Source organism: Zonotrichia albicollis, chromosome 6 (genome assembly GCF_047830755.1).
Source record: "Zonotrichia albicollis isolate bZonAlb1 chromosome 6, bZonAlb1.hap1, whole genome shotgun sequence".
NCBI lineage: Eukaryota > Metazoa > Chordata > Aves > Passeriformes > Passerellidae > Zonotrichia > Zonotrichia albicollis.
In genome coordinates, this window is record NC_133824.1 from 35,366,522 (window position 1) to 35,385,109 (window position 18,588).

The following is an 18,588-nucleotide window of genomic DNA, read 5'->3' on the forward strand; positions in this document are numbered from 1 at the left end:
GTTCTTCAGCTACAAAGCCGTCACCTTTCAAAATCTTTCTTTTTCATAACTCAGGGAATAAATTTTATTCCCATGTGCAACATCAGCAAATGATGTCACTTTCTTTCACAATACCTTGAGGGTACAAAGGGCAGAAAATAGATTAAATAAGGGGATAGGTCTTTTGCATTATTAATATAATTGAAATTTTCTTTATTTGGAAACTCTCTGTTGTGGGAAATGAATTGTGATTAGAAAGTATCCACGTGAACTAGTGAATAGGAGCATCCTGTAATTCCTTTCATATAACAGAATTAAAAAATTGCTTGGATAACAACAGATCTTAAAAGTTATTTAGTGCCAGCCTTTTGTCTTCCATACTTTGTTTCTGAAACTGATTTACATAAATTCATTTCGAATTAATGATTGAAAACTCTACAACATGGTGTTAAGTTGGTAAAAGATTTGTAAAATTTTGATATAAGCAACATATACACCAGCAGGGGATTAGAAAATAGGAATAATTCACATAAATAATAGCAATAACAATACTACTAACAATAGGAAATATCAGTTTTCATTTTGAAAAGAAAAAAAAAGGGTTTAGCTGCTCTTCAAAAATAGTGACTTGTGTCTTACTGTGATTAAAATAGGACTCTGGAACTCAGAATTTCTTTCTGAATTTTTCTGCGGCTCTAGATCTGTTAAGATGATCACCTTCCCTTATTTGTAGAGATAAAGATCCTCACAGATTGCTTGATTACCTTCTGGTATATCAAAATTCTTTATAATCATTGCTAAGCTGGAGCTACATCAGATATGCTGTTAGGGGAGGTGAATATAAGTTTAAAATTATCAGTTCAGTAGAACTCAGTAGCACTCATCCTATTGCTTTGTTGACAACATGGGTTGTTTTTCCACCTAACATGAAGATTTTTTTTCTCTCTGGCCCAGTCTCTGTCTCATTTCAGTCATACTGAGTTTAGCACTTGATGAAGTAGGCACTAATTTTTTTTTTCTGTATTTAAAATGCTAGAAAACACTATCAAATGTTCTTCGATCTCTTTTCTTTCTGTTTGTGAATATCCTACTGAGTTATACAGACACAGCAGGGAAGAAAGCTAAAACAAATGCATATTTCTGTCTACACTACAAAAATGTGTATTTATAGATGAACAAACCAGGTCAAATCTTTCACAGTAAAAAATAAATTAAACAGCCATTTGTCAGATGAGTATCTGGAGACCATTATTAAGAGTCAATAGAACCGATCTTAAAATGGGGGAAATATTGTCAGGGGAAAATATTTTTTATGACATTTTGTGTTTGTAAGCACACACAGACACTCACATTAAAAAGACGCCAGTCTGGTTTTCACACTGCACTACTGCTCTGAAATGAATCACTCACAGCTTGGTATTAGTTAGGCTGAGCAAGACAAATAGTCGAGAAGATTGGTTTAACACATATTAACTCGTTTATTGATTAGATGTACAAAAACATTTCCAGTCAATAGTGTATGAGTGAATATCTTTGCTGCAGAAGATCAGAGAAAATTATTTTAGAATTTAGAAGGTGCACCTTATTTGAATTGGTTTTGGAGAGATAACCATGCAGAATTACCTAATCCTCATCTGCTAAACTCAAATGCAGAAATATTAAAATAATTTGCATACCAGGCATATAACTATTCTTTGGTTTTCTTCCATCTGGCATTCTTGAAAGAAGAAAAAGGAGAAGTGCAGTATATATAGAAAGTACAGGTTTTATGCAAGAGAAGAATTCTTACTCAGGGTTTAACTAAGATAAAATATCAGGGAAAAATGTAGTTATGACCTTGGCCATAAATAATCAGGGTTTTGGAGGTTTGGAAAATTCTGAAGTCTAAAAAAGTTCTTCTCTTTTAAGCATGCTAAATAAAATAGAGCTCTGAAATGGCAGAATATGTCAAAAGCTGAAGGGAATGAAAGCTAGTAAGAACACCTTTTTGAACCATCAAGAAAACACCAGTAGCTTGTGTTACTGCACAGTGAGTCAGCAGTCAGAGGTGAGATTTAGCTCTAAATTCTTCATATTTACTGCTAGTATAGAATTTGTATACACACACCTTTCTTTAAGGCGCTTTCTAGTATTTTCTCTCTGTATCCTGAAGTTAAAATCTTATGTGGGCATAGCACACTATGATTTTCTGTTTTATTGATTTTACTCTTGTTATTTAACATGTAAGTAACCAGAGCTCACACACATTTCTACTAACAGCTTGCAAGTGATTCAGATTCATAAATAACAGAATTTTATGCTATTTCACACATCCAAGCCTACCCAGGACTCCAGGAGCAGGCAGATAAGGCCTTGAATCTACAAGGAACTTGTGCTCTTCTGGAATGGCAACTCAGGGCCAGACGTAGTAACAGAGTATAACAACCTCCTTTCTTTTGGCAGTTGAATGTTACCCTGTTAGTGGTATTTATTAAAAATAGCAGGAACTGGGAAACTGTTTTTTCTCTTCTGCTTATTTATGTTCTTTACTATCATCATGGTAGCATATGTCACTATGTTTAGTCTTTCATAATAAATATTCTTTTTACTGCAGATTTTTTCATCTATTTGCAATCTGTAAAAATATAGCTGCTTTGAGAACAATCACTAAAGCCCAGTTATAACTTCAATGAGTTTTTCTTACTTATTGCCGTAATGAATTGTCAGAAAATATTTAAATATTTTAGACCAAATTTTGATCAGTTACTGGCCTAAGTCTGAAGTAAATACAGTGCACTTGAAATGAGGAGATGAGTGTTGGAATAATAATATTGATTGTTTTGAAAAGGTTTCTTGCAATTCTCATTGGTGAGTTAGTTATTCAAGCAAAGATTATACTTTCATGTTGATGATAATTTTCTTGTTCTGTTTTTCCCACTAAAGTTTCATTTGCTTTGTAATTACCTTTTCCCACACCCTCCCAAGCGTTTCATTTTTCTGTAGTCCATATCCAGAAACTGAAGTCATTTTGCATCTCTTTCTTGGGGAAAGAAGGGAGGAAGGAAGGAAGGGAGGGGAGGCAGGGAGGATTGTATCTCTTTTTAGTATTCTCTTCTTTTGGGAGCATAAGTGCATGGCAGGTGAGGTTTTCCAGTCTAAATGTAGTAGATTTAGTACCTAATTATAGTCTCTGAAATTTTGAATGGGGCTGCATGGAACTTATTTTTCCATATACCCTGAGACAGTTCATTTTCTCGGGTTGAATTTCCTTTTCTAGCTGCTTTAACATGGTTCAACTTTATTTGTTCTGTAGAAAACCCTATTATACATTTTCTTAAATAAAAATGCATGAAGTTTTTCTCTATTGTCTATTTACATGCCCTTGAACTTATTAACAGCAGACTTCTCACAAAAGTAAGTGAGAAAACAGACATGTGAGTCTGTGGTTCTGGTACCCTTCAGTAGGTTTATTTTCAGAGAGTTTGACTTAACATTTAAAAACATATGTAATTGTGATCATACTTTGTAAGGGGAGGAAACACCACATGCTCAAGTTTTGCTATAATAATCATGCTCTGTGAAAAATGAACATACGTATGGAAACTCATTTTCAATAAGCAACTACTTAGTTTTGGATTATATTTGGAATTTATTTGTATTACAATAACTCAGAGGAGTACAGATTGAGAAATTTGCTGCTAACTACAAATTTACATTATTGTGTGGAATGACAGAGGGAAAGGAACTTGAAAAATTGTTTATTGTTAGTCCATGAATAGAAAAAAGAAATCCTAGGCCTCTGTTTACTTCTAGTAACTTTCTTCCTCCTGTTCATTGAATAATTTTGCTTATTTTAGTTTCTAGGAGTATTTTCATTGTTTGTAAGTTGCTCTACAAAATGTCATTCTTTAAACCAGCAGGTAATTTTTGAATAATTCCTATCATTCATGTTGTTACTTTTGTTTTATTTAATTGGACACCGATATACCACCCAGACAATATACCAATATTTTTGTTTTCTGTTACAATATTGAGGAGATTTTAAAAAATATGTTCTTTCCCTACTATTGAATTGGGAGTAAATTTTCATTGATTCATGAGTATATGTAAACACCAAGATTTAAAAATGCTTTCATAATCCTGCAACTTACAACAACCCAATCTTTATGTATGTAGCCCTGTTGGTAAGAAATTGAGTTGAAGGCAGAAGATCTGGTTTCAGATTTATGTTCTGTCACAGATCCCTTGCATTTCCTTTAAGGACAGAACATAGCTAAAGGTCAACTTAATCAGAAAAAAAATGGAATCAAGTGATTAAGGTATATTGAGATATCTTAAGACATATTGATTTGTTGTGTTTCAGGCTTCAGTGTGACCCAGAAGTAAATGCAACCTCTTCTGTCGGAGCTCAGGGTTGGAAGTAGTGAGACACAAACCCTACATCCCCACCATGTGACTGCAAACTACGAATACCTGGCATTTCTTTACCACATCATTTGAGAGAGCCTGTTAAGCTTTTCAGGGCGCATATTTGATGATCCCTTCCTCTCTTGTTTTTTTTCCCCTTCTTTTCGATTGGAGGAGATTGCTGTGTTGATAAGGGCATAAAGTATTGCAAAAGTGCTGGTTGAATAGAACTGGCAAGAGAATATGTGTTTTCTTAATGTAGCATAGAGATATTTTCTGTGAAATCCCCAATTTTGCACTTATAATGAAGGAAAAAAAAAAACCCAAACAACAGAAAAACCCCTGAGGAAATAGTCTTTTCCATGCAAAGCTGATGACTGGCTCAGGGAAAGACAGTCCTTATCCTGTTCCAAACGACTTATTATAACAAGCAGTCCCATCCAAACCTTCCAGATTGTCCTGCTTTGAGTCACAGACACAGCAGATCAGCTTTGGTCTCCATTTCCCTCTAGAGCTTGGTTGATACTGGAACTGTTGGTGACCCAGAGCAGTAGCACAAACTGTCTTCATGTTAAGTAGGAGCTGCAGGCTGCCTGAGCACTGTAACCTTACATAAGCACCTAGGAATCCAGGGTGAAAAAACTTATCAATGAATCAAACCAACAGGGAGGGCAAGAAATACCAGTGCCTGTTATGTCAGTAGCTTTCTACAGAGACTAAGCTTTTGTCTATCAGAAACAGCTTTTTCCCAAGCAAAATCAAGGAGGCAGGTATCTCTGCAAAACTGAGGACTGTGTCCTTCACTGAGACACTGAGATGACATGTTTGGAATCCACTGTTAGAAGGAAGGAACAAACCGCTCTTTGTTTCTGCATCCTCCTTATAGACATTCTCATAAATAAATATATAAATGAAAACTCTCCAGAATTAGTATAGACTAGGAAAGCTCTGTGGAGGTTGCTAGGCAGCCAAGGCCAAAGGAATAGAAAGCAGGCAGGTCTTTGAAAAACAGAATCAGTGACTTATGGGTTATCTGAAGTCATGATTTGCTCAATTGTCTTTTGTCATAAACAAGAGATAGTATAATTTAATTTTCTTATGCAAATTAATTTTTTTTAATAGTAAAAAAAATAAATAACCCGCCTGTTTTATATCTCATACCGATCTGTGTTTTGAAGCTATGAAATTTTATGCATGATTATTTATAATCTTTACTTATTACTGATACAGAAATTTGATGCAGTATATAGAGGCTATAAATTGAAAACTATTTATCAAATTAATTATTTTTTAAACTTAATTTTATTTTTTGCTATGATGTGCATATAAGACTCTAGAAGAAGATAGTTTCCAGTGCTGGAAGGAATGCCTTGCCCTCAAGAGGTGTACACAGACAAGTTTCACTGTAACTAATGACAGGAAAAGACCTGAATTCAACCACCTTGCCTTCTATGGTGTGATAAAGCTACTTATTACAGAAATACAGAAGTAACCACCCCCTTCCTATTACTGCTAAGTATGCAAAAATACAGGCATTTCCAACAAGCAAGGCAAGGTTGTCATCTGTAAGATTAAGTGATCACATTATTGACTAATTGCTACCTTTGAAATCTCTGTTTGTATTTGTTCCTTAAAAGTCTTCTCAAAATAACTGTGCCTTCAGCAGGTCTGCCACACCTACATATATTGAGGGGGCACTGTAATCCTGCAACTCCCCTCCCTTCTCAGATTGTGTGTGACAGCTCTAGATCATGGTTTATTCTACCTGAGTTATTCTCTCTCCATGTCATCAATTTATGTCTAGAGAAAATTTAACTGCTGCATCACAGTTTCTCAATCTGTGTTTCTTCCACAGGGTGGATGCTGTGGGGGGGTCCAGGCAGCTCTGTGGAACAGTCTCCAATGGGCTAGTAGGATGAGAAGGTCCAGGGGTAGTTTGGGAAACGAGGAGAAACATCACCTCCCGAGACGGTAATCCTACTGAAAAGGTAATTCACGTTAGGATATTGTTATGCAAGTCAGCTTTTCAGGCTCCACGGATGTGTTGGAATGCATGGCAGCAAACTGGTAGGCAAGGGGAGCGCAAACCTTTGTTGTTGTCTGACTCTTCACACAGCATCCCTTGAATATCTTTCCTAAGCTTCTTAAACTGTGCTGAGTTGCAATTCCCATCCTTGTGTGAGACGGAATTTGGATGCTGTATCTTGCAGGGGTTTTCTTGTTTTCCTGTGGACCTGTTAGAGAATACAAATCATGAATTTACAGTAACTTTCCAAGAAATTTATAGGAATTAAAATTTTTTATAGGAATCAAAATCCTGAAAATGCCAGTTTATAAGCTCTGTAACAATTTAGCAGAATAAAATGTTCTTTCACAGGGAGAGCTAATAGCTGAATTTTTAAAAGTACATAATAATGTTTTTTTGGGTTCTTTCAATCTCACTGTGCTTGTGGAGACTCTCTTCCTACCCTGAAGCTTTAACTGTGGATGCTTTTGTTCCCAGCATTTCAGAAGTCCAAGAGAATGTGCAAACTAAAAACGTGTCATCCCTCAGAATTACTGTAATGCTTTCTCCTTCGTGTCGAACGTTGAGCCATGAAGCATCAAAACATTTTCTGCAGTCCCAAAAGCCCAGCTATATGGTGTATTTTTGAGTCCAGTTAAACTTATCATATATCCATGCTATACACACATTTCTTGGTTCTCAGCTAAAATTAAGTTTGCTGAACAAACAGATTTTATTCACTCATCCTAAACCAATCATTTCCCATGGTACGTTTTGAAATATCTGACAGGCTGCCTTGCTTCTTCCCTTTATTAATGTGCCTTAATGTATGCAGAGTGCAAGAAAAATAACAATGTAAAATTACACTGGTAGAAAATAAAATGGGATTTTTGATGCAAAAGTTTTCATAAGGATATATTCCCACATCTCATGAGACACCCAAAAACCATAAAATTTCATTTAATGGGGAAATATTTTTCTTTGCTCAGTATAGATGTTTTGGCTGGTTGAATACTAGGTTAGGCTTTCAAATGTGCCTGGGAGATACCTTCCCTTTGTTGCTGATAAGCTCCCTCCAGCTCCCTGGCATTCATTCATTAAAACAGTTCAGAGAATCTACTGCTACAATTCACAAAGTTGTCACAGAAGAAAGGTTTGATACAAGAAAGGGAGGCCTTGCCTACTACATTTATAGACGGGATAGTTTTCAGCTTATAATTTACTTTTCAACAACCTAGCTTCTCCAGACCTAATTTGGTTTTCTATTATCTAGTAGAAATGAGTTTATGGGGCTTTTTTAGTAAGGGCCCAGTAGTCTTCACAAAAAATGACACCAATTTGTCTTAGATTCTTTACTGTAAACAAAAGACAGGAAGAGCTTGCTTATGATTGGATCTGGTCTGAAGTCCAGAGGACCCAGTGTGAGTCCTTTACTGTGTTACAGGCGTCTTGGTTACATTTTTGTACCTGCAATGTGGGCAGGCTCTCGTGGAACTTCTGCAATGGTCCTTTGCTGATGCTTTAGTGATAATCCTTTCTTGAAGGGGAAAAAGGATCTTTGCCCAATAGTTGATAGGTGTCATTAAAAGAGCTTTAAACTAGATTTGAAGCAAGAAAGGGATTAAACCAGGTTCACTAGTGAAAAGCCTGGGGGTAGCATGCCAATGTTTGTGGGATGGTGTGTTAGCAGGTCCATCAGTCTGCTCAATGATGTTCTGAGCACATTTAAAATGCCTTTATGCTAATATACACAGCATTAGCAGTGTAGTGGGCTTGATCCTGGTCAGATGTCCAGTACCCACCAAAGCTTCTCTGTCAATCCCCTCCACACCTGGACAGGAGAAAGAAAATATAAAGAACATTTAATGGGTTGAGATCAGGACTGGGAGAGATCACTCCCCAAATACCATCATGGGCAAAACAGACTCAAACTGGGGATATTAACCGAACTTACTAGTAACAAAATCAGGGCAGGAAAATGAGAGGTAAAATAAATCCTAAAAACACACTCCTCCATCCCTTTCTCATTCCCAGCTCCACCTCCCCACATCCAGCAGTGCATGGAGACAGGGAATGAGGGTTATGACCAGGTTATCCTGGGTTGTTTCTGCCACTGCTCAGGGAGAGGAATCCTTCCCCCGATCCAGTGTGCGGTCCCTCCCAAGGGAGATGGTTCTCTGAACTTCTCCATTGTGAGTCCATTCCACAGGCAACAGTTCTCTGAAACTTCTGCACCTTGAACACAAGAGCAAGTGCAGGATTCTCCACTGGGGTCAGGTCAGTGTGGTAGTACATACAAATCAGAGGAAGAGTCTGGAGAGCAGCCCTGCAGAGTGAGATCTGGGGACTGGGTCAGTGGCAAATTGAATATGCAGTGCCCTGGTAACCAAAAGAGCCAGCTGCGTCCTGGGGTGCATCAGGCACAGCATCATTGGTTGGTTGAGGGAGATTATTGTCCCACTCTACACTGCAGCCCCACCTCAAGTACTGAGGGCAGTTTTGGGTACCTCAAAAGAAGCACATTGACCTATTAAACCCTGTCCCCAGGCAACCAACTTGGTGAAAGGTCCTAAGAGCAAGACTAATTAGAAGCATCTACGGTCACTTGGTTTGCTCAGCTTGGAGAAGGTAAGGCTGGGGTGACCACATTGCAGTCTAGAACTTCCTTCTGGGGGCAGCAAAGGGGAAGGTGCTGATTTCTTCTCTCTAGTGGCCAGCAACAAGACACAGGGAAATGGAATAAAGCTGCACCAGGGGAACTTCAGATTGGAGGTTCCTCACCCAGTGCGTGGTTGGTCACTGGCACGGGCTTCTCCAGGGAAATGGTCATGGCCCTAAGCCTGAGAGAGTTCAAGGAGCATCTGGATGATGCTGTTAGTCACATGATTTAGTTTTAGGTAGTCCTGTGAGAAACAGGGAGTTGGACTTGACAATCCTTTCAACTTCAGATATTCTATAGTTCTATGAATCCAACAATGCTATAGAGAATCATTTGTATTTCAGGCTTTACACTGGAAAAAGGCATTACAACCCCTCAAGACAAATACAGAAAGAAATTGAAATTAGAGGGGATGACATTGTGATATCTTCATCTGCAAGAGATTAAGTGAAGTTTGAACTTCTTCACTCCTAAAACTTCCTGAGAAATAGGAAACCTAATGGATTGATGTTTCAGTCTCCGATTCCCTGCTTAAATTGTGTTTCATGTGAACTATTCTTGAAATGCCATTTGGACTGAAGGTAGAAGATAAGAGTGCTGTTTTAATATAACTTGAGATCTTGATGTTAAAGGGTAATTTATATTTTCAGTAAGAGGCTTTCATCTTCATTGGACTCTAGTGATATTGATCTGATATCAGTACTAAGTATATATCCTTGAATTCTGACCACATTCTGCTTCTGGTATGAATGACAAATGTTTCACATTGTCTTAGCAAATAGAACTCTTTCTGTGCATTTCTTTGGCTGGTCAGTTTACAAGTGGCAGCATTTTGCTGGTCTGTTTGATCAATATTTTCTTTTGGTGCATTTTAAGATTAATGGGTCTGAATTTTCAGTCTCTGTGCCCCATTGAGGGTATTTAGAGTAAAGTCATAGTAATGAATGCAGGGTTTGATTTTGTTCCCTGTTTTGTAACAGCTGAGGAACCAGTTGTCTTCCATGATTTATGGAAAAGTCCAAATCTTTCAAATTAAGTGAAGTGTATACAGCTTCAGAATTAATTATGTTCTTAAACATAATGAAAATCTCCATTTGAAAATGAGGCATGCCCCAGAGTTTGAAACAGAACAGAAGAAATGAGATATTCAAATCAAAACAGAAGTTCTTTTCACCTAACAAATCCCATAGCCATGCTTAGAACAAAGCTTGTCTCTTGAATGTCTGTGTGGGCAAACTAGCTCTACCCAGCTGGAGATTAATAAGACTGCAGTCACAAAGCATGAGCATGCAAAACTGGCAGTACCCCTTGCTAGCAGGCAAGAAAGCACCAAGAGATCTCAAGGTTTTGTCTTAGAAGAAAGAACCCTTAGGCAGAACAAAGTCAATAACCCTTAAGAGTCAAATAGAGGCAGGACAGCATCAATTCCTTCAATATTTCAGGAAAGGGCTAAAGCCTGTGACATGACAAGGATAGACCATTGGATCTCTGAAATTATCTGAGAAATCAAATATGAAAGGGATGAGCTACCAGACAGCCTTCACCTGCATCACTGAATGCCATTTAAATTACTCTCTCCACAGCTGATAACAATGTTTATAATAGTTTTCTTATGTTTCATATTCTTTTTATTTAAACTTACTGTGTAAAATTCTTCTTTCATTAAAAATAGTTGAAAAGCTGGTCCCCTTAGTATGCCAGAATGCCAATAATTCAGTCTCTCAAATTACTTCTTTATTTTCCTCATGTCTGTAGGATTGGGCTTTGGTCATCTGCCTTTTTTTTCTCTTGTTTTTTCTCTGTTATTATGTAACTTCTTACCAATTATGCTCCTCTTAGTTTGCTAAATTATGATTTCCCTTTTCAGTTCTCAAGTTCAGTTGTGATAGGCAGCAGAAAACTGGCCATCTGATACTGAAGGAGAGCATTTATGGTATTTACTCTTTGTAAGACTGGATGTTCAGATACCTTCCTCTGAATATTGTGGTTCCTGTACTGTTCCAGAATTATGTCCTGCAATTTTTAACATTTCATTTAACAGAAATTTTGCTTTGACTACAGTAGAATAAAACTGGATGTGGAAGAGTTGATCTCTGAATACCTAACAGAATTTTTTCCCCCTTATTCCCTTGATATATTGGGAATTTGGAAAACACAAGTTGTTGATTTGGCAATATAAAATTGATAGATAACAAAAGATCAGCTTCAAATTGCTTCAAACTTTTGCTTGCAAAAGAGAACATATTTAAGCAGGGTGAAGGGGAGGGAAAGATTTTACTCTCAAATGCATCAAGTAGATCACTTTTTATTGAGGTGACATTTGCATCTGCTGAAGAAGGTGAGATCTCCGTGAGAAATTGTTAACATACCAGCAATCAGATGCATAACATCTTTTGTTTATATCCAGTGTCTGATTTAATATTTATCATGAAGCTATTGAAATCTGAAAGATTGAAGAAGTGAATATTGAACAGTCTGGATTAGGCAGTGTGACTGTTAAAAAAGCAGATGAATACACCTTACTTACACAAATTACCTGACTGCAGCTAGAACTTCTCAGGGCATTTAAATCTACCCAAAGCAGCAGGGATGGAAGTTGTTCTTGTGGAACCTCACAAAGTAAGGGGAAGGGAGAGAATTCATGTCTATATGGCCTTTGAGCAAGTGCACATTGAAAGAAATGTGCATGAGGGATGTGAATGAAGCATACTTGTAAGGTTAGAATAGAATGGTGATATATGGTCAGTTTTGGGGTTTATTTTTTATCTTGCAATGCTCTCTTTGCTTGCTTTACATAAAGCAAATCTCAGATTAATCTCAAATTTTACTAGGTATAACTTTTTTCGGTGTAAGCCTGTCTTATGTTCAGGATCAAGATGCACCACAGTGAGACAGTAGGGCTGTCTGCAGAGCTAGAGGTGAAAGGGCAGAAGAATGAGAGAGCAGTGGAAAAGGAGCTGCACCTCGAGACACCAGTGCTGAGAGTGCTTCCTGCTGCTCTGTTAAGCATTCTTATGGGAACTGTGAATGCCAAGTATCAGCCTTTGGGAAGGAATTCCCTCTGGCAGAACAGTTCTCTGTTCCTCCTGCTTGGAAGCAGATGGCAAAGAGGAAACCCACATCGCCAGGCAGACCTCGGTATTCTGTGCCTCTGTAGGCTGAAGATTGCTTTAATCCAGTAAGTCATTGTTCATTTCAGTCACATGGATATTTCAGCTGATTTAGAAAAACCTGAAAATTATGTTGAGGGCAATCCCTGCACTTTTTATATAAAGCAAATGAGCAGTACAAACAAGGCTGATTTTATGCCACATGGAACATAGCAGCCAACAGAACTAAACTGCGAATATATTTCTAATATATTACAGCATTGCTTTATATTGGTCAAGTTGATTATTATACTTTGTCATAAAAATATTTCTAATAGTTTTCTAACATTGTTATATTATGGCAGTGCCTTTGATATTTTATGAAAAGAACTGTTTGAGCCCAATAAAAGAGAGGTCTATATCATTCAGATGCTGCAATGAGGGAAGCAATATATTTAATCCTCTTGATTTACAGCTATTGATTTCTATTTCTTTTAAAACTTTTTTACTGGGATGAATAGAAGAGTATTTGACTTCAGAGTCATTTACTCCTTTAGATACATGAAGTAACACTGTAAACAATGAGCCTCTGATGAATACAGAAAAATATGCTACATCAGAACAAAAGTGACAGTGCATGGGTTAATTTATTTAATAACTAAGCAACACAGGAGTGCTCAGCTTCTCTGAATATTGCATACAAAAATGTGATTCTATAGCAAAATTTCACGTTTAGAAGCAGTATAAGTGAAAATGAGTAGGTAATTTACCTTTGCAACTTCTGTTTGATCATTACTTCAGTTTTACAAAGACACAGAGATGCAGCATTAAGAAAGTTGCGGGGAGTAGAACCTCTTCCCTAGTGACTTTGATCTGGAAATCTGGACCATTTTCTCCACAGAAAGCTCCACTTTTGAATTTATTATTGCATATATTTATAGTTCTTTGAGGATCTGAGACACTACAATTGAAAATTACCTTAAAATGTCTAAACAGAGAAAAGCTGTCGTAGTTACAGACATTGCATAGAGAGAGGCAAGGATGGTCCTGTCTCCAGTCCCATACACTGCCTTGAAAATAAAGTAGCCCTTTTCATAACAAGGGATTAATAGCTAAACCAGAAAATATTGTTCAGTGGCATAAGTATCCCTATTTAGTTTTGCTAGGAATACTGAAGTTTTGGCAAGACGCAGTTCACTATGTTTTGAGTTCTAAGCAAGAGATCTTCCCATTTCTCCTGTCCTGATCTCTTCTAAGCATATAGTAAGCATTGCAGCTAGCTGCTGAGTTCCACAATAATGATAAATGTTGTCAAATATCCACTAGCGACAAATCTGGGAGCCACCATAATCCATTCCTTTGCTGCAGCTAAAAGTTAATTTAAAATTACCAGTATGAGGAAAAAGGGCTCTATAAGTAGAAATTGTCATTTGATACAGAATGACTGGTAATTTAAAGATGCAATTAAAAAAAAAAAAGGTGTCATGGTCCAAAAAGAAAAAAGTGAAAAATAAGGCTTGCACACTGAATTGGATCAATCTGTGTTAGCAATAACAAATTCAAACTGCATACAAACTTTGTGCATCCTGGATGGTTGTAGAGTGAAATCAATGATCATTCTTGATTGCATCAAATTTCTTATTTACCTGATTAGCAGCAAAAGAGTGGAAAATATGGGTTTAGGTATTTGTGCAAATCAATGACACCATTGCTGTGCCACTGCCATGTCAGAGTCAGGTGATCAGAGAGTGATAGCTGATGAATCTCTTGAGCATTGGATCAAAATCAGATCATGCTTTGCATCCTTTCTTAACTCCATGTTTGTGAAGTATGGTTTCATTGCTATTTTCTTCTGTACCACTCCCCGGCTTTTTTCCTTCTAATAATTCTGTTCAGACAAAATGCCACCAGAAATCTTTTTCTGATGACCTTTCCACTGTCCCAGTATAACAGGCTGATGAGATTCAAATGACAGCTGAAGCTTAATTAGAAAATATGCATAAAGAAAATGTACAGTCATTCACAATAGATGTATTTTTTTATATTTTTATTTTATACTTTTGCTTGATTAAAAAACTCAATAAGAATAAGGTTTTATAAGGTGAAAAGAGAAATCAGGTTTTCATGGGGTTTAATCTGATGTGTGAGAAATGTAAAGCTAATCTTCTATTTAGGAGTGCTTTGCTTGAACTTATTGGCATGCATCCTCCTTTCCACTTTGCTAAATGTGTTCTTCAGCTTCCTTCTTTTATGAATATGGAATATTAGACTTTACTTGCCTTACTTGCCAAAGTTTCATATATTCCTGAGCCAAGTGTGAACAGAGAATTTTCTATAGTAGAGACTAATGTGGAATTTGGTGAGAATTTTTGAGTTAATACTGTAAGCTATGCTCTCTACAGAATGAAATTACAAGAAGACTTTGTTCCATCAAACTTAAAATTGACTTCCAAACAAAAATATTCTAGGTTCTCATAGGATATCATATTATTCATTCCTCTATTTTAAAATTATTAATATAAGCAAGGAACATGTAAAAACTAACTTAGGGGTCATTCAGATAGGAAAGTTTTGTTATTATAATGAAGGATATAGCTTCCACTTTTAGTCTCAGAAACAGATTTCAGCATGTTTTCCAGGCATTTGTTACTTTTGTTCTCTGAAGTAATCATAGAACAAACAAAAGAATAGGAAAAAGTGAACATTTTCAGAACACACTGGACTATGGTAAACATAGCCTGATTTGAAACCTCTTCATTCTGATGGAAGGATACTCTCTGACTTTCAAGAGGAATGTTGGAACTTTGCCTTTAGAATATATTGCCTGTCCATTCAGGTATATGAAGATATATACACACTTGATTTTTTTTTTTTTTATTTTGCTGTCATGCTAGTTTGTACAGAAAATTATTGAGTGATGATTAAATTATATGTATGGATTTTGATGATTTCCACATAACTACAGGTGAAGGAGATAAACTTCATAAGAGTTGCAGACAAGTGAAATGAATACAGGATGGGCTAATTTAGAATGCAGAAGAGCTGGGGTTTTTCTACAATACTTAAGTTTTATTTGGAAAAATTATTATTAAATTATGTCAGTTCAGAGGGAAGCTTCAGAGCCGTTGACATATGGTCCTTAGAACCATACCTACCATGCTGTCATTTCAAAGACATCACAGTTATTATCTCCAGTGCCCTCAGAGGAAAAGGACAAATTCAGTCTCATTATTACACATTATGTTCTTCACTTGAAAAGGCTCCATATTCCCTAGTCATGCCTATGAATTTTGTGCATGTAAGGAATTACATTGAATTGGATATGTAGACAATTATGTTGATCCTTACCTTTATATATATATATCTTTATTAATTATTCTGAGCATTAAATGAAACTAAATTTATGAGGTTTGTGAAACTTATTAATGGTAAATTAAACTGGATTTCTTAGCTTTATTATTTTACTCAAATTTTAATGATTTTTTATGATTTTTGCTGTGTTACCTCTATGACAATTGCAATAGAAGTGTGCATGCATAGTCCATTAACAGCTCTACTTTTGACTTTCTTAATTTTCTGTACCATAAATTTGCCATACTTCACCTTCTTTGGTTCTCCACTTCAGAAGGAATGTAGTACATATGTAAGGATTGCTATGGTAGAAAATCCTTTGTATTTCCAGCAAACTGTGGGAGGGATAGAATGGTTATACTGCATACATCAATATAAATATTATTATATTATTCTCAAGTGCGTGATCATGTTTTAGTCATTCCTTCCCTTACATTCACCATCCATTCAGACTTTGCCTCATGTTTTGCAGAGGATGACTTGAAAAAGGAGCTGCAAAGACATTTTGGGATTTTTTTTTTGAATGCTTGTCTTTGCAATTGAAATAAACTTTTTGGGTTTTTTTGGTATTTTTTAGTTAAAGCACATTGTTTTAGATATAATACAAATTTTCCTGCTATAATTAGGAATTTAAAACCCTTTCGCTGCATACTCAACTCCCAGTATAAGCAGCTGGAGATCTGCACATGGAGGGGAAGCAGACCATTGAGTTGAGATCAGCAGTCCATCTGAGAAAGGAGGGTTCTTCCCTAGACCTGATTTTTTTCCTCTGACAGTAGGTAGTACAAAAAGAAGGTATGTCAAGGACTAAATACTCCAGATGCCCTTACTTGTGCTGCTATTTGCATATTTTACACTCTATCAGTTTCTCTCCAAAAGAAAGATGTATGCATTTAAAATATGACATTTGGTTTAATTTGGTATTATTTATATAAGCTAAAAGGAAAATTGATTAGCTTTCCATTTCTTTCCTCCTGCAACTCTAAAGAGATGGTTTTGGTCTCCTTTGATGTACTCTTACTCTGCATTTAATCAATGCTTCTGTATTTGCTTTGTCTTGTAGTTCTACCCTTGCAGACTTCAAGAGCCTCATCATGTCTAGTTCTTTTAAAAACCTCATGGAAAACTCTGAAAGCCATTCTTCTTGGAAACAATTCTGCCATCATCTTATTGATTTTGTCTGCATTAAAAAGATTTTTTTTTAAAAAAATTATATTGCTGACTCACCCTGTCCTTCTCTACTCCAGATATGAACAGTGGTTTCCGTACACCCTCTGTCATTCTGTTTTCCATATTGGTGTTCTAGTTAGTAATTAGTCCTTGTCCTTGTGTCCTCTAGCTCTATTTCCACTCCATCCTGACAGAGTAGTACATTTTGCCTAAGTTTATTCTGTCCCTGCTGTTTACCCCTACGACTGTTAATGGGGCTGCATGATGAAATAGAAAGATCTATTTTAAACTTATTATGCCTTTATAGGAAGGCTTGTTATTAACCTGAGAGTTGTAACCCTCTTTTCCAGAAATCTCTGCAGTGAGTGGAATTGTACCAGCACAACCAAATGTGTGTTCAGGGGATGGAAATCTGGCTGGGGACACAGGAGGCAGGATCTTCCAGAGAAAGACAGAGTTGCCAAGAGAAATGGCTGTGCAACAATGGTCTATTCCCTTGCCATCTCTCCTCAGATCTTTTACTTTATTGATTACATTTAGGTAACTTTCTGAAAGTTAAAGACCCTCTCAGCTCATCTGTTTTGGCGTGATCTCACCTAATCAGTATTAACAAGTCCCCTCAGGACAGGGGAGTAAAAAACAACTGCACTTATTGACTTCTTCATTTTAGAGGAGCTGAACTGTTTCCAGCAATTAAAGGTAATTTGAGTTTTCTGGGAAGTGTAAAAATTGGCGTAAGGAATAATAGTGTCTCTTATTTCACAGCTCTGCAGGGACTGAGCTGTTGCTCACTGATAGCTCTCTTTTTAACCTTTGCGTGACCTTCAGGGGATTTATGACTCACAGTCAGAGAAAACTGTACTAATCTGGTGCCCTACTTGGTCTCAGATGTCACCTATCTGTGAATAAAATGTGTCATCTGCTCTTCTCTTATGCCTTTGCTCCTTTGGAACACAATCAGGAGAAATACAACATGGAGTATTGGTACTATTAGGAGATTTATGGCAGGAATGTGAAGCCATGCATGCACAGAACTTGTTAAGCAGTTCAAGTTAACTAGGCACAAGTAGGTAGGAGCCAAGCATGTGAGACCCAATCAGACAGAACCTCAGGACAAGGAATGACAAGTGATGACATAAAAATGGCGCCTTCTTACCTAGTTTTTGCTCTTAGCTATTTTACAGTCTGTTTTAGTGACAGAGATATATGTTTCATAAAATTGTGCCAAACCTGTGTTGCTACAGGAGGAGCTGGCTCCTGTTCCACTGTAAGGATTGTGACTTGTCAGGAATTTCATATTTGGGGAGGATGATGTAAGGTGCTGAAAACTGTTGGGCTTGGTTTCCAATCTAGAGTTTGAGATCATACCACTTACAAAGAATGGGTATTCTTCCACATCAGTGGACAAAAAAGACTGCAGTTTCTCCCTGTTTTTCTTTTTTTTTTTTTTAATTTTATTTTAATTTTTGTTTGGTTGGTTTGATGTGCTTTGCTTCATTTTTACTTATATCACCCACTGAGAGATATAGATTTAAAAGCTTGTTTAATTTTTTTCTCATCATCTTTTGGGATCATTTTGAGCTAATTCCAATCTGGCTTAATCTCAAATGTTCTTGCTGCTATTGCTTATCAAAGTAAATTATTAGTAAATTTAAAGTTTTTTCAGGTGCTGCAAGGCATTCCTCAATATCAGAGTGTATGGTTGCTATGATGAAATAAAATAATTTTCTGATTTTTTAAAATCATTTACTGCCTTTTTTTTTTTTTTTCAAGTTTATAGCAGGGTAAAATTTGATACTTACATGGTATGGCTATAATTTGAAATTAGTTCAATCATGCAGTATTTGCCTTCTCCATTCTAAAGAATACAAGGGATTCTTCTTTTCTTATTTTTTATTTCCTGGTTTCTTTTCTGTGTTCATTCATATAATATGTTCACATAATGAATG

General features: G+C 36.5%; 1 protein-coding gene across 10 annotated transcripts in view; it reads left to right on the forward strand.

Annotated features, from left to right (window-relative positions):
- LRRC4C (leucine rich repeat containing 4C) overlaps positions 1-18,588 on the forward strand; it is a 484,719-nt gene that overhangs the window by 425,819 nt on the left and 40,312 nt on the right. For 8 of the 10 annotated variants that reach the window (XM_026794919.2, XM_074543192.1, XM_005480138.4 and 5 more), the window contains one exon: positions 6,221-6,353. The exons of the other annotated variants lie outside the window; for them this stretch is intronic. The gene's annotated coding sequence lies outside the window, so the exon portion shown is untranslated. The remainder of the gene's footprint in view (positions 1-6,220; positions 6,354-18,588) is intronic. 10 annotated transcript variants of the gene reach the window in all.